The sequence below is a fragment of the Gossypium hirsutum genome, chromosome A03 (genome assembly GCF_007990345.1).
Source record: "Gossypium hirsutum isolate 1008001.06 chromosome A03, Gossypium_hirsutum_v2.1, whole genome shotgun sequence".
Taxonomy (NCBI): Eukaryota; Viridiplantae; Streptophyta; class Magnoliopsida; order Malvales; family Malvaceae; genus Gossypium; species Gossypium hirsutum.
The window spans coordinates 85,291,904-85,307,245 of record NC_053426.1 but is presented as its reverse complement, the minus strand read 5'-3'; the positions used below and the strand labels follow the sequence as shown (position 1 = coordinate 85,307,245).

At 38.6% G+C, this 15,342-nt stretch overlaps 1 non-coding gene across 1 annotated transcript; it reads left to right on the top strand.

Moving 5' to 3' along the window:
- The first annotated feature begins 226 nt into the window (after positions 1–226).
- LOC121227709 (small nucleolar RNA R71) lies at positions 227–333 on the top strand. Its single transcript, XR_005925240.1, has one exon. It is a non-coding gene; the product is annotated as a small nucleolar RNA R71 (small nucleolar RNA).
- The last annotated feature ends 15,009 nt before the right edge of the window (positions 334–15,342 follow it).

The following is a 15,342-nucleotide window of genomic DNA, read 5'->3' as shown; positions in this document are numbered from 1 at the left end:
TGCAAGTGAAGTGAGAGCGTCCACTTCGTGTACTCCAACGACTCATCTTCTGAACACTACTCAATCGGTTGGCCATTGATAGTTGTTGTTGGAAATCCTCTCAAAGATTTCATAAGCCTTGTTATAAGACTTAGAAAGGAGACCACCATTAGTAGAAGCATCCACTACCATCCTCGTGTGAGCATTGAGACCATTATAGAATGTCTGAAGTTGGATGCAATACGGGATTCCATGATGAATGCATTTCTATAATAATTCTTTGTACCTTTCCCATGCCTCATACAAGGGCACGTCATCCATTTTTTGGAAAATAGTGCTCCCGTTCCTCAGCTTAGCATTCTTACTAGGCAGGAAATACTTAATTACGAATCTTTCTGCTAACTCCTGCCATGTGGTAATGGAATATGGTGGTGATGAGTTAACTAGGTTTGAGCTTTGCCCCTCAGTGAATATGGGAACAACTTTAATCATAGTGCACTCTAGCTATCTTGAAAGAATCGCTCACCTCCATAAACAGTCTTATGTGAAGGAGAGGATTTGCACTAGGCATTCTATTGAATTGTCCCATTTTCTGAAGCATCTAGAACATGACTGGCTTCAGCTAGAATGGTTGTGTCTTGATTTTGGGTCTCCTAATACTTGAATTAAGATCATGAAACAGTGGCACGACAAACTATCTTAAAGCTATATCCCTTTCATCAACAATAAGGATAGGATTTTGAGCAAGGTTTGCTCTGTTTCCTTGATTTGAATTTTCGTAGTTCATCTCATCGGTCCTTCTTTAAACTACTTCTCTTCTTCATTGTTGAAATCCTCCTTCAATCTCTAGGTTTACAGGAAGTAAATTGATAATTCGATCAATACTTATAAACACCTGAAACAACACAGGAAAAGTTAACGAAGCTAAATTGAACAAAAAAATAAACCAAAATGCAAAATTAACAAATTCACAAATAATAACTTTTAGAATAGTCCCCGGCAATGGCGCCAAAAACTTAGAATGATAGAAATGTGCAAGTGTACACAATCGCAATAAGTAATAAAGTGACAAATGTTGAGTTATCTACCCACAGGGACTGTATAAGAAAATATTTATGAAATACAATTAAAAACACTATGGTGATTAAAAATATTTTGATTTTGAGGAAGAGATTAAAAACTATAATTTAACTAAGTAAAATAAAATAAAATAAAAATAAAAGTTTCAATGCACGATTTCAAAAGATGATTTTAATTAAGATGACATAATGGTGTTAGATTAATTACATTTCTTAACTTAATATTACTAAAACAATGTTTATGTTGTTACGAATAAATTCGCAACAACTTGGTAATTTGTTAACTATAGTACATAAAGACTTTACTAAATTAACTAATATCTTGAACATATCACTATGCCAATTCAAACAATTAATCAATTTAAATAAGCAAGTAAAAGATTAAATGAGGTAACAATATATACCTACATTGAAACAGTTTAATCATAATAATCTTGCAAGTTATGCAAGGTTAATGTACCGTTTAATACAGTCGCTAATTTAACCTTCAACTACCTTAGAAGATTAAACATGCACTGATTAAGTATTGTGTCTATTAATTACAATTTCAACATGATTAATAATTAATTCATTAGTTACCTTAAATTTATGATGCAACAATAACTTAATCATGGTTTTACTTAATCAAACAATTTACCAAGACTTATAACACTACAAACATAATTTTAATGACTTAAGTGGACGAAATGCAATCAACCTAACACGAATTAAATTTAAGTCATGTTAATTAAATTAAAAATATCAACATAACAAGTACTAACAGACATTTTCATAACAATAATAATAAAATTTAAAGGATAGGAAACTAGAATCAAATCTCATGTTTCTCCGAAGTCTGACTAGTTTGCTCCGCTCCTCCTTCTCCACTCCTTCTTATTGAACCGAGGCTTTACAAGCACTTGAATGCTGCTACCAATGGTAGTTGAAGGGCTCTTTTCCAAGAGAGGAAATCGACAAGGGAATGGAAGGGAAAAATGGAAAGGAAAGGAAGGTTTGGAATAGAGAAAATGAGAGAAAAGTGAAGAATGAAGGGTGTGAGAGGTGTGTGGAAACGAGTAGCAAAGGGGGGTTTTATAGGTGTGATTGGATGATAAAAATAGCAAAAAATCAGCAGCCATAGACCACCACTTGGCCGGCCACACAAGTGGCAAGTTTGAAGCTTTCAAACTTGCTAAATTTAGCTAGGGGCAAATCTACAAAAGCTTGATAAATAGAGGGGTTTGAATGCAATTTCAAGGAAACTTTAAAGGCTGATTTAAAAGTAAAATAATAAACTAATTTGAGCTGATTGGGTCAACATGTTCGACAGTTTTGGACAGCCCTTTTGCTCGGTTGGATCGGTCTTTTTGGTTCAGCACAACTAAGCCTTCTTTCATAATTTAATTAATAATAATTATTTAAGCCAAAATAAATTGGACTAAAATTAAAATTAATTATATTATGAATTGATATTCATAATTTAGACTGTCTTAGGTTGAAAAATTAATTCGCCTCGATAACAGTATATTAAGAGATATTAAAGTTCTCGTGAAACAGGGCCAGAACGGTTTCTGGATCTCCTGTTTCAACTTTGAAAATTTACCATAAATTATCCAGAGATAATTAGAAGTCATACCTTATATGTATAGATTCCCCTTTGAGTCTAGTTTCATTAGAAACAAACGGCATGAGTATTGAAGCTCTGTACAGGGAGATATCCAAGTCGTAATACGTGAAGGTCAGAGTAGTCGAACCCAGAATCAGGGGAGACTTTAACTAATAAACTGTACGAATTGGCCCAATGAAAAATTCTAGAAATAAATCCACAGATGGATATATAAGTCTAATTTCAGGGAAAATTTACGGAATCAGATTTCGAATTTTGGAACTCGAGATATGATTTTTAAGGCGACAGTGACGCGGTTAGCCAGCCTATCTGGAATTTTTTTAATGGACTGTGAAAACAAAGTAACTAAGTCTGTTAGGACCTCGCGTTCGACTCCGGCAACGGTCTCGGGTACGGGGTGTTACAATTTTATTGGTATCAGAGCTACGGTTTAGTCGATTCTAGGACTACCGTAATACGTTTGGGTCTAGCTATACATGCCATTATGTGATTAATTGATAGTGTGGTGATTTCTGACATTTGAATTTGTGTTTATTTATAGTAATGGATCCCGATCCCAACCGAGCGATAGCTGATGATGTGGAGAGTGTGGCGCCTGCTCCCGCACAAGGGACAGCGCCGGCGGACTCTCAACCTAATGCTAGTAATCCGAATGATGAAGCTAGACAAGCTTTCTATAGCGTGATGAATGATTGGTTCAACCAATACATTCGAACTAATACGGCTGTTCCACAACCTCCATTCCCGACTAATACAACCCCCGCACCTACAATACCTCCGGTATCTGACCAAATAAGGTCAAATAAGCCCCCAGTTGACAGAATTCGAAAACAGGGGGCTACTGAATTTAAGGCTAAGGATAGTGATGATGCCGAGCAAGCTGAATTTTGGTTGGACAACACTATCCGGGTACTCGATGAGCTATCTTGTACACCCGATGAATGCCTAAAGTGTACTATCTCCTTGCTACGCGATTCTTCCTACTATTGGTGGAGTACTCTGACTTCTGTTATGCCCCGGGAGCAAGTAACTTGGGAGTTTTTCCAAACTGAGTTTCGGAAAAAGTATATTAGTCAGAGATTTGTTGAACAAAAACGGAAGGAATTTCTTGAGCTTAAGCAAGGTTCTATGTCAGTTACTGATTACGAGTGAAAATTTGTTAGACTTAGTAGATACGCTCGGGAATGTGTTTCGTCCGAGGCTATCATGTGTAAACGCTTCGAGGATGGGCTGAACGAAGATATAAAAATGTTCGTTGGCATTCTTGAAATACGAGAGTTCGTAGTACTTGTCGAGCGAGCTTGTAAAGCCGAAGAGCTTAGAAAGGAAAAACAAAAAGTTGATGTGGGAACTGGAGAGTTTCGTAAAATATCCTCGGGAAAGTCTCTTCAACAGGCATCGAAGAAATTTTGAGATGATGTGGGCCGGTCTAGAGGCACTTCGGGCCTTTTTAGACGAGATCGTGATCGACCCCCTGTGGGTACACGAGGCACTTCGGTCGCCAGTGTTGGGAATGAACGTCGAGACAGAACGGAGTGTCAGCATTGTGGTAAATGGCATTCGGGGAGCTGTAGGTTCCATGACCGCTCCTGCTATAAGTGTGGATCAGCTGACCACTTTATCAAGGATTGCCTAAGGTTGCCTGAACAAAATGTAAGTCAGAGTGGGAAACCAGGTGCTACTACTGCTCGGGGTAGACCGTCTAGAAACACGGGCAATGCTAGTGGCAGTCAAAGAGGATCTAGAGATGCTACAACCAGATCTGAGGCTCGTGCGCCTGCTAGAGCTTATGCTATACGTGCCCGCGAGGATGCTTCTTCGCCTGATGTTATTAACTGTACTTTTACTCTCTTTGATACTATTGTAATTGCTTTGATTGACCCCGGTTCTACTCATTCTTATATATGTGAAACCTTAGCATCCAGTAAGACTTTACCTATTGAGTCTACTGAGTTCGTAATTCGGGTGTCAAATCCCTTGGGTCGTTACGTGCTTGTCGACAAAGTGTGTAAGAAATGTCCCCTAGTGGTTCGAGGTTCCTGTTTTCTAGCGGACTTGATGCTTCTGCCATTTGATGAATTTGATGTTATTCTCGGGTTGGATTGGCTGACCGTGCATGATGCGGTTGTGAATTGCAAAAGCAAGACTATTGATTTGAGGTGCGCAAATAACGAAGTAATCCGAGTTGAGTCTACGGACTTAGATGGGTTGCCAGCTGTAATATCCTCAATGTTGACTCAGAAATATGTAAGAAAAGGGTAAGAAGCATACCTTGCGTATGTACTTGATAACAAGGAATTAGAAAAGAAACTTGAGTCGGTACCAGTAATTTGTGAATACCCGGATGTTTTTCCCGAAGAATTACCGGGTTTACCACCTGTTCGGAAGGTAGAGTTTGGTACTGAGCTTGTACCTGGAACTACGCCAATTTCGATAGCTCCGTATCGTATGGCACCAACTGAGTTAAAAGAATTGAAAGCTCAGTTGCAAGAGTTAACGGATAGAGGTTTCGCTCGACCAAGTTTCTCACCTTGGGGAGCACCAGTATTGTTCGTGAAAAAGAAGGACGGAACCATGAGGTTGTGCATTGACTATCGTCAGCTGAATAAAGTGACAATAAAGAACAAATATCCGTTACCGCGTATCGATGATTTGTTCGACCAACTGAAGGGAGCCTCAGTGTTCTCAAAAATAGATTTGAGATCGGGCTATTATCAGTTGCGAATTCGAGATTCGGACATACCCAAAACTGCCTTCAGAACGAGATATGGTCACTACGAGTTCATAGTGATGCCGTTTGGGCTCACTAATGCCCCTGCGGTATTTATGGATTTGATGAATCGGATCTTCAGACCATATTTGGATCGGTTCGTAGTTGTGTTCATTGATGACATCTTGGTCTATTCAAGAGATGAGACCGAACATGCTGAGCACCTGAGACTAGTGTTGCAAATTTTGCGGGATAAGCAGTTATATGCTAAGTTCAGTAAGTGTGAGTTCTGGTTAAGAGAGGTTAGCTTCTTGGGTCATGTGGTATCCGCATCGGGTATTCGAGTTGACCCAAGAAAAATTTCAGCCATACTTAACTGGAAGCCTCCAAGAAATATTACCGAAGTTCGGAGCTTCCTGGGGCTCGCCGGTTATTACCGACGATTTGTAAAAGGTTTCTCGATGATAGCCACACCAATGACGAAGCTACTTCAAAAGGATGTTAAGTTCGAATGGACGGAGAAATGTCAGAAAAGTTTCGATCAACTGAAAACTTATTTGACTGAAGCTCCAATTTTAGTGCAACCCGAATCAGGCAAAGAGTTTGTCATTTATAGTGACGCATCCCTACTTGGGTTGGGTTGCGTATTGATGCAAGAAGGTCGAGTGGTGGCCTATTCGTCGAGACAATTAAAGCCACATGAGAAAAATTATCCGACCCATGATCTCGAACTAGCCGCCATCGTATTTGTTTTGAAAATATGGCGACATTATTTGTTTGGTGAGAAGTGCCATGTATTTTCGGATTACAAAAGTCTCAAATATTTGATGACCTAGCGAGACTTGAATCTGCGACAAAGGCGTTGGCTTGAGTTGTTGAAAGATTATGAGCTTGTCATTAATTATCACCCGGGAAAGGCTAATGTGGTTGCGGACGCCTTAAGCCGGAAATCACTGTTTGCTTTGCGAGCGATGAATGTACACTTGTCTGTTCTACCCGACAATGTGTTAGTAGCTGAATTAAAAGCCAAACCATTATTGATTCATCAAATTCGTGAAGCTCAGAAAGTCGATGATGAATTGGTTGCAAAACGGGCTGAGTGTGTTCCGAACAAGGAATCGGAGTTTCAAATTGATGATGATGATTGTTTGAGGTTCAGAAGTCGTTTGTGTGATCCAAGGAATTCGGAACTCATTTCGATGATTCTGAACGAAGCCCATTGTAGCCGAATGTCAATTCACCTGAGGAGTACGAAAATGTACAACGATTTGAAACGTCGGTTTTGGTGGCATGGTATGAAACGAGACATCTCCGACTTTGTTTCGAGATGTTTAATATGTCAACAAGTGAAAGCGGAACATCAAGTGCCTTCAGGATCACTTCAGCCGATCATGATACCCGAGTGGAAATGGGCTCGAGTCACAATGGACTTTGTGTCCGGACTGCCATTGTCAGCAAGTAAGAAGGATGCGATTTGAGTTGTTGTTGATAGACTGACTAAGTCGGCTCACTTTATCCCCGTGCGTATGGATTTTTCATTGGATAAACTAGCTGAATTGTACGTTTCTCAGATTGTTAGATTACACGGGGTACCGATTTCTGTTGTGTCGGATAGAGATCCGAGATTCACCTCGCGATTTTGGAAGAAATTGCAAGAAGCTTTGGGTACCAAGCTGCATTTTAGCACCGCTTTTCATCCACAAACCGATGGTCAATCCGAGCGGGTAATTCAGATACTTGAGGATATGTTGAGATGTTGCATCCTTGAGTTTAGTGGTTCATGGGAACGGTATTTACCATTGATTGAATTCGCTTACAACAATAGTTTTCAATCAAGTATTAAGATGGCACCTTACAAGGCTTTGTACGGGCGTAAATGTCGTACACCATTGTTTTGGACCGAGCTCGGTGAAAGTAAAATTTTCGGAGTGGATTTGATTAAAGATGCTGAACAGAAAGTAAAAGTAATCCGTGAAAGTCTAAAGATAGCCTCAGATCGCCAGAAGTCGTACGTGGATCTGAAACGAAAAGACATTGAGTATCAGGTGGGAGATAAGGTGTTTCTTAAAGTTTCACCTTGGAAAAAGATACTCAGATTTGGGCGTAAGGGCAAATTGAGTCCGAGGTTCATCGGGCCATATGAAATATCCGAACGAGTCGGTCTAGTTGCGTATCGATTGATTTTGCCCCCTGAACTTGAAAAGATTCACGACGTCTTTCATGTTTCGATGCTTCGACGCTATAGATCTGATCCATCGCACATAATTAGCCCATCAGAGGTTGAAATTCAAGCCGATGTGAGTTATGAAGAAGAACCAATGATTATCCTAGCTCGTAAAGTGAAAGAGTTGCGAAACAAAAAGGTTCCGTTAGTAAAGGTGTTATGGCTCAAACACGGGATCGAGGAAGCTACTTGGGAAACCGAGAGCTCGATGGAAGAACGATACCCAAACCTATTTACCGGTGAGATTTTTGGGGACGAAAATTTCTTAAGTGGGGGAGAGTTGTGACAGCCCTAAAGTGACCCTAGTCAGAAAGCGGTCTCGGGACCGCTAGACCGAGTCACCAAATTATTTGAATGTGATAATTATTGCCTAAAATATGTGAATATAAATGTGTGAAAGTTTTAAGCTTCGGTTTAGTTAATTGCATGTGAATTTAGTTGATAGGACTTATGTGAGAAAATTTAGAAATGTGCTAGGCAAATGCAAGTGGCCTAATAGTGCATGTAATCAAAGGGGTGGACTTGCATGTCAATTTCCCCCCATTTAAGTACTAGTGGCCGGCCATGCCAAGGGATGATGGGCAAAACATGTCATGAAACATGTTGTGTTAATGGAAGAATAAAATAAGAAGCATGGGCAATAAACTAATAAGAAATTGAAGGAAGAAAACAAAGAGAAAAAAATGTGTTCATCATTCTCATGCATGACCAAAAGAAAAAACGAAGAGAAAAGCTCTCATGTTGTTCTTGGCCGAATAGGAGAAAGAAAAAGAAGGAAAAAGAGCTTTGAGGAAATCGGCTATGGTGGTTTGATAGACTAAGGTATGTTTGATGATGTTCCATGAGATGCATGCATGTTTTAGTAGTTAGCTTGAGTTCTACATAGCCCATGGTTCAAATCTTTACTATGTCATGGAGATGATATTCGGCCAAGGTGGATTGGTGTTGATATCATTTGCATGCTAAAAGTGAAGCTTTGTAATGGTGCATGTGATGGTGGATTGATGATTCTTGAATCTTCTTTTTAGCATTTTTGAGTGAGACATTAAGTTCTTTGTTTAACCATGACCAAAAATTGAAATGGTATGGTGTTGTGATGCATTTGGCCATGGTAGGAAGTAGAAGGGAAAATATGGTTGTTGTTAGATGAAGTAGAGTCTAACAAATGAGCACATATGTGCATTAGTTGCTAGATGGAGAAGAATCGGCTAGCAAGTTGTGTGCTAAGGCCGAATATAATTTTTGTATATTAATGAGTAATGCATGTGTTGAATTGATGGAAAGGGAGAGGATGCTTTACTAGTGTATATATGTGTATGGGCCAAGTTTTGAACTTGAAACAAAATGGTGTTTAGTCAATACAAGTGACCATACTTGTAGAATGTATTGAGTGTTGCAATCGGCCTCAACATAGACATGTATGTTCGGCCACATGAATGAGTACATAAGTTGATGTGTATGTTCGGCCATAGGTAAGCATATTGATGGCTTTATCTTGACTTAGAAAATTTGGCTAAGGGAAATATTAGCTAGTATGTTGAATTCGATTCGTAATTTCGTACATATTTGACTCTAATGTCTAATGTATATATGGGCTAAGTACCTTGAGCTTCTCTTTTGATGTTCGAATGAATTGTATTAAATTGCTTGATGTGATTAAAAATGCGTATGACCATTGTGTATTGGAGCTAAAAGGTGGCCATATGACCTATCAAACTCCTTGTCATATTCGGCCATAAGCTAGCAAAATGAGACTTTAATGAGTTAAATTTGTTTGAATTAAGCTCAAGAGCAAAGGGGAACTAAATCCGATAAAGGGAAGGAAAAAGTGGTCGAATAGCCGTCGAAACCGTTCGACAACATCCGAGGTAAGTCTTCGAGTAATGACCCTACTTGAATTATATTGAAATGATTAGTCATACTATGACGGATAGCTGAATGTGCATAGAGACTATGTTATAAAGCCAATTGAAATCATGCTCTTTGTGTGTGGCTATTGAGCCGAAATTGGAAAGGTTTAATAAATGTTTTGTGTTTGAGCCTTAGTAACGAAAATGAAATATGGATGTGTCATGATTATTGATATATGTGTGCATGAGCATTTGAATGATATCCGGGCTAAGTCCGAAGCATTTATGCTAGTGATTTTATCCGGGCTAAGTCCCGAAGGCATTTATGCTAGTGATTTTATCCGGGCTAAGACCCGAAGGCATTTGTGCGAGTTGATATATTCGGGCTAAGACCCGAAGGCATTTGTGCGAGTTGATATATCCGGGCTAAGACCCGAAGGCATTGTGCGAGTTGCTATACCCAGGTTAAGACTCGAAGGCAATTGTGCTTGTTGTTATATCCGGCTAAATTCCGAAGAAACTTTGTAACACCCCGAACCCGAGACCGACATCGGAGTCGAACACGAGGTGTTAACAGACTTTAAACCCCTTATAAAAAATATTTCCCAGACACTGCCAATCTGCGTGCTAGTCTCTTTAAAAATCATATCTTGAGTTTCACAACTCGAAAATCAGTTTTGTGATTTTTCCCTGAAACTAGACTCATATGCCCATCTACATATTTGTTTCTAGAATTTTTGGTCGGGCCAATTAGTACAGTTTATTAGTAAAAGTCTCCCATGTTACAGGGATCGACTACCCTGACCTTTGCGCATTACGACTTGGATATCTCCTTGTACAGGGCTCCAATACTGATTCCGTTTGTTTCTATAGAAACTAGACTCAGAGAGGAATCTATAAATATATGTTATGACTCCTAATTATCTCTGGTTAATTTATAATGAATTTCCAAAGTCGGAACAGGGAATCCAGAAACCGTTCTGGCCCTGTCTTACGAGAACCTGAATATCTCTTAACATACTGTTCGTATGATTGTTTCGTTACTTTCCTATGAAAGTAGATTCATCAAGGTTTTTTTACATAATTTATTCACTATTTAATTCCATTCCTACTATTTTTAGTGATTTTCCAAATCTACATCACTGCTGCTGTCAGCATCTGCCTTTAAGGTAGACTTTACCTATTTCATGGTTTCCATGATTCAACTAGCCCTTTTTGCATAAATAGCACAATTTATGAAAGTGATTAACCATCCCCGTGGCCAATCCTTGTCAAGCATATCCACACCAAATGATTATAACATTATACTCAAACACATATAAGCCATTTTCGCATGGCTATCCAAAATTTATACAAGTCCAAAGGGTCCACGACCCACAACAAACGGGTAGTCCTATACATGCCATTTCGAAGTTCAACCAAAATTGTACCAAAAGGGGGGCTTTGATAGTGTGGGCGACTTTGACTTCAAGATCCCGAGTCCGATAGCTGGAGAACCAAATCTATAAAACAGAGGAGCAATGAAACGGAGTAAGCAATTTATGCTTAGTAAGTTTTGAGCAAGGAATTCCAGCACAACAAAAGTATAGCATTCATATAGCTAAACGGATAATTTCATATGCACAAATTTACGATATCGTACTTGCTTCACGTTATCAACCCTTATGTACATACACAAAAGATCAACTCAGCCAAAGGCCGGTAGCTCGTTTATCAACTGAGCGAATACTTATTTGTAAGGGCTCAACTAAATTCAAGCACAAACGAAACATACCTCAATGTTGGGATGTTTCGAGAGTATTAACTGGAATTTTACAGCAAGTTCATTCATTCCCAAATCACGTACCTTCGGAATTTAACCGGATATAGCTCCTCGTTCAAATGCCTTCGGGACATAGCCCGGTTATAGTAATTCGCACAAATGCCTTCGGGACTTAACCCGGATTTAGTAACTCGCACAAATGCCTTCGGGCTTAGCCCGGAATTAGTATCTCGCACAAATGCCTTCGGGCTTAGCCCGGAATTAGTATCTCGCACAAATGCCTTCGGGCTTAGCCCGGAATTAGTATCTCGCACAAATGCCTTCGGGCTTAGCCCGGAAATCATTCAAATAACCATGCACATTTAACAATAAATCATGGCCCATTCGTATTTCATTTTCGTTAGCAAAACTCAAACACAAGACATTTATCATTCTTGCAAATTCGGCTCAATAGCCACACAAAGAGCATGATTTTAATTTGCTTAAAACATGATCTAATCACATCATAATTTAAGCTCTCTTACTCAAGAACTTACCTCGGGTGTTGTCGAACGATTCCGATAGCTATTCGACCACTTTTTCCTTCCCTTTATCGGATTTAGTTCCCCTTTGCTCTTGAGCTTAATTAAACAAATAAATTGATTTAATCATTTGAGCATCGAAAAGAGGAACACAAGGCACTTAGCCCATATTTATACATTAGACATTAAAGTCACATATGTACGGAATCATGAATCAAACTCAACATTTTAGCTAATTTTTCCCCCTTGGCCGAATATGCATGTCTATTTTGGGGCCGATTTCAACACTTAATACATTCTACAAGTATGGTCACTTGTATTGACTAAACACCCTTTTGTTTCAAGTTCAAAACTTGGCTAATACACACATATACACACTAGTAAAGCATCCTCTCCCTTTCCATCAATTTAACACATGCATTGCTCATTAACATGCAAAAGTTATATTCGGCCTTAGCACACAACTTGCTAGCCGATTCTTCTCCATTTAGCAACCAATGCACATATGTGCTCACTCAAAAGTGCTAAAAAGGAGGTTCAAGAATCATCAAGCCACCATCACATGCATCATTAACAAGCTTCATATTTAGCATGCAATGGCATTAACACAAACTCCATCTAGGCCGAATCTTAACTCATCCTCATGCCTCATCACCACAACATCAAACATCAACCAAGAATGATGCATCCATGGCCGAGTGTCATTTCCATCACATAGCAAGATTTAGACCATGGGCTAGGTAGAACTCAAGCTAACAACTAAAACATGCATGCATCTCATGGAACATCATCAAACATACCTTAGCCTAGCTACATGCATGGCCGAACCTCTTCAACCTTTCTTCTTCCTTCCTCCTTAAAATTTTTGGCGAAGGATGAACCAAAGGATGAGCATTTTTTTTTCTTTGTTTTTTTCTTTCTAGTTTCGGCTAAATGAAGATGAGAAAGGATGAACAAAAATTTTCTCCTTTCTTTTCTTTAGCTCACGGCAATGGGGGGGGAACAACTACACACATTTTTTTTTTGTATTCATCATACTCCTTTTCATTATTTTATGCCCATGCCCCTTATTTTATTTTTTTCCTACATACCTCACTAGGCCAACATGTTCCCAACATGTTTCCACCCATAGCATGGCCAACCACTAGCTCAAATTTTGGGTAATTTGACATGCAAACCCATCATTTTCACAACATGCATTAATAGACCATTTTAAATTAGCCTATCATATTTTCACCATGTCTCATATCAATCCCTATTTAATAATTTCTCATGCAATTCGCAAAATTGGAGAATGAAACTTCCACATACTCATGTACATACATAATAAGCATAGAATATGGATCAATTATTTTTATGACTCGGTTTTGTGGTCCCGAAACCACTTCCCGACTAGGGTCAATTTTGGGCTGTCACAAACTTGGGTTCGAAGGTGAGCGTGTTGTGCTGTAATAAATTCAATTAATACGCTCGAAAAACCCAAATGATAAGGTATGTTTGCGTGTGCATTGGAAAAGTCGATTCGTTTTAAATAGTATTCGTTCAATCGACTAACGAACTTTCGGCTTTTAGATAGGTTAATACCTTGTGTGTATATGTTGATGAAGTGTGAAGTAAGTATGTTTATGAGAATGTGTATTAATAAAGTGATTCATTTAGCTATGTGAATGTAATACTTTAGTCAAAGCCGATTTCATTACTTGAAACTTACTAACCTTTAAAATGCTTACCCCGTTGCTTTGGCTCTCTGTTTTATAGATTTTGTTCGTTAGATATCGGATTCGGGATCATCGAAGTCGAAGTCATCCACACTATCAAAGCCCTTTTGGTACTCTTTTAGTTGAACTCTGGATATGGCATGTATAGGACTACCCTTTGTTGTTTTTCAAGTACTTTTTGTGATGTATGTGTGTACAGCCATGCGAAAATGGCTCGTAGAAGTGGAGTATGGCATTAGACCATTTGTGTTTATGTATATATATATGGTTTCATGATGTGACTATGGACTGGAATGGAAGTGTTGGGCAAATGATCAGCTTTTGGAATGGCTAAATATGATCATATGTGGACCTATGTATGACAAAACTCTAGTTGGTCCATGGTAACCACGAAATAGGTAAAGTTTACCTTGAAAACAGATGCTGACAGCAGCAGTGGTGTGGATTTGAAAAATCACTAAAATTTTTAGAAATGGAATTAAATAGTGAATAAATTATGTAATCGAACCTTGATGAATCTATTTTCATATGAAAGTAACTAAACAATCATATGAACAGTATATTAAGAGATATTAAAGTTCTCGTGAAACAGGGCCAGAATGGTTTCTGGATCTCCTGTTTCGACTTTGAAAATTTACCATAAATTATCCAGAGATAATTAGAAGTCATGCCTTATATGTATAGATTCCCCTTTGGGTCTAGTTTCATTAGAAACAAACGGCATGAGTATTTAAGCTCTGTACAGGGAGATATCCAAGTCGTAATACGTGAAGGTCAGAGTAGTCGAACCCAGAATCAGGGGAGACTTTAACTAATAAACTGTATCAATTGGCCCAACCAAAAATTCTAGAAATAAATCCACAGGTGGATATATGAGTCTAATTTTAGGGAAAATTTACGGAATCAGATTTCGAGTTTTGGAACTCGAGATATGATTTTTAAGGCGACAGTGACGCGGTTAGCCAGCCTGTCTAGAATTTTTTTAATGGACTGTGAAAACAAAGTAATTAAGTCTGTTAGCACCTCGCGTTCGACTCCGGCAACGGTCTCGGGTACGGGGTGTTACATTGATGAACTCCCAAACTTGTTGAGATTCGAGGAAATCAACATTGGGCTACGTTTTTTGTCCTAAGAGGTGGGTCCATTGTGTGCAAAAGTGTAAAATAGAGTTGCACTGCTGACTTCACTGTGGAGGTCGAATATATGGCTGCTTCTGAGGCTACCAAAGATGCAATATGGCTCCAAAATTTCCTCATGGTCCTTCCTATTATGGGAAAAGCTACCACACTGTATTGTGATAATAGTGTGAAAATAGTTAATACCAAGGAAACGAGAAACCACAAGATGATAAAACATATTGATAAAAAATATCATCCCATAAAGGAGGACGTTGGAGACAGAATTGTGGATGTGGTCAAATTCAAATCTAAGTACAACATTGCAAACCTGTTTACCAAGACTCTACTAGTTAGGAGTCTTGAAAAACACATGGAGAGCATGGGAATGCATAATATAACTCATCTACTTCACTAGGACAAGTGAGAAACTATTGGATTTCGTGCCCTGAGTGTAGCATATTCGTTTATAAACTTGTAATTTTTTCAAATAGATTGATTAATAAAATAAATTCATTGATTACATTAATATACTTTTTATTATTGTCTCATATGGTTTTTGCACGCAAAGCAAAATGGAAGAAAATTTTTCTCATTGGTTGTCTAATGATTAAACTAATATTAAGCGATATTATGTGATCGGATCATAATACGAAAGGCTAACTTATATTAGTAAACGAACCTAAATATGTCCTTAGTATAATTGAAAATGAGCAAACTGATTGAAAGATTAATATGTCGTCTATCATGTAACACCCCAAACCCGACCTAAACGTTA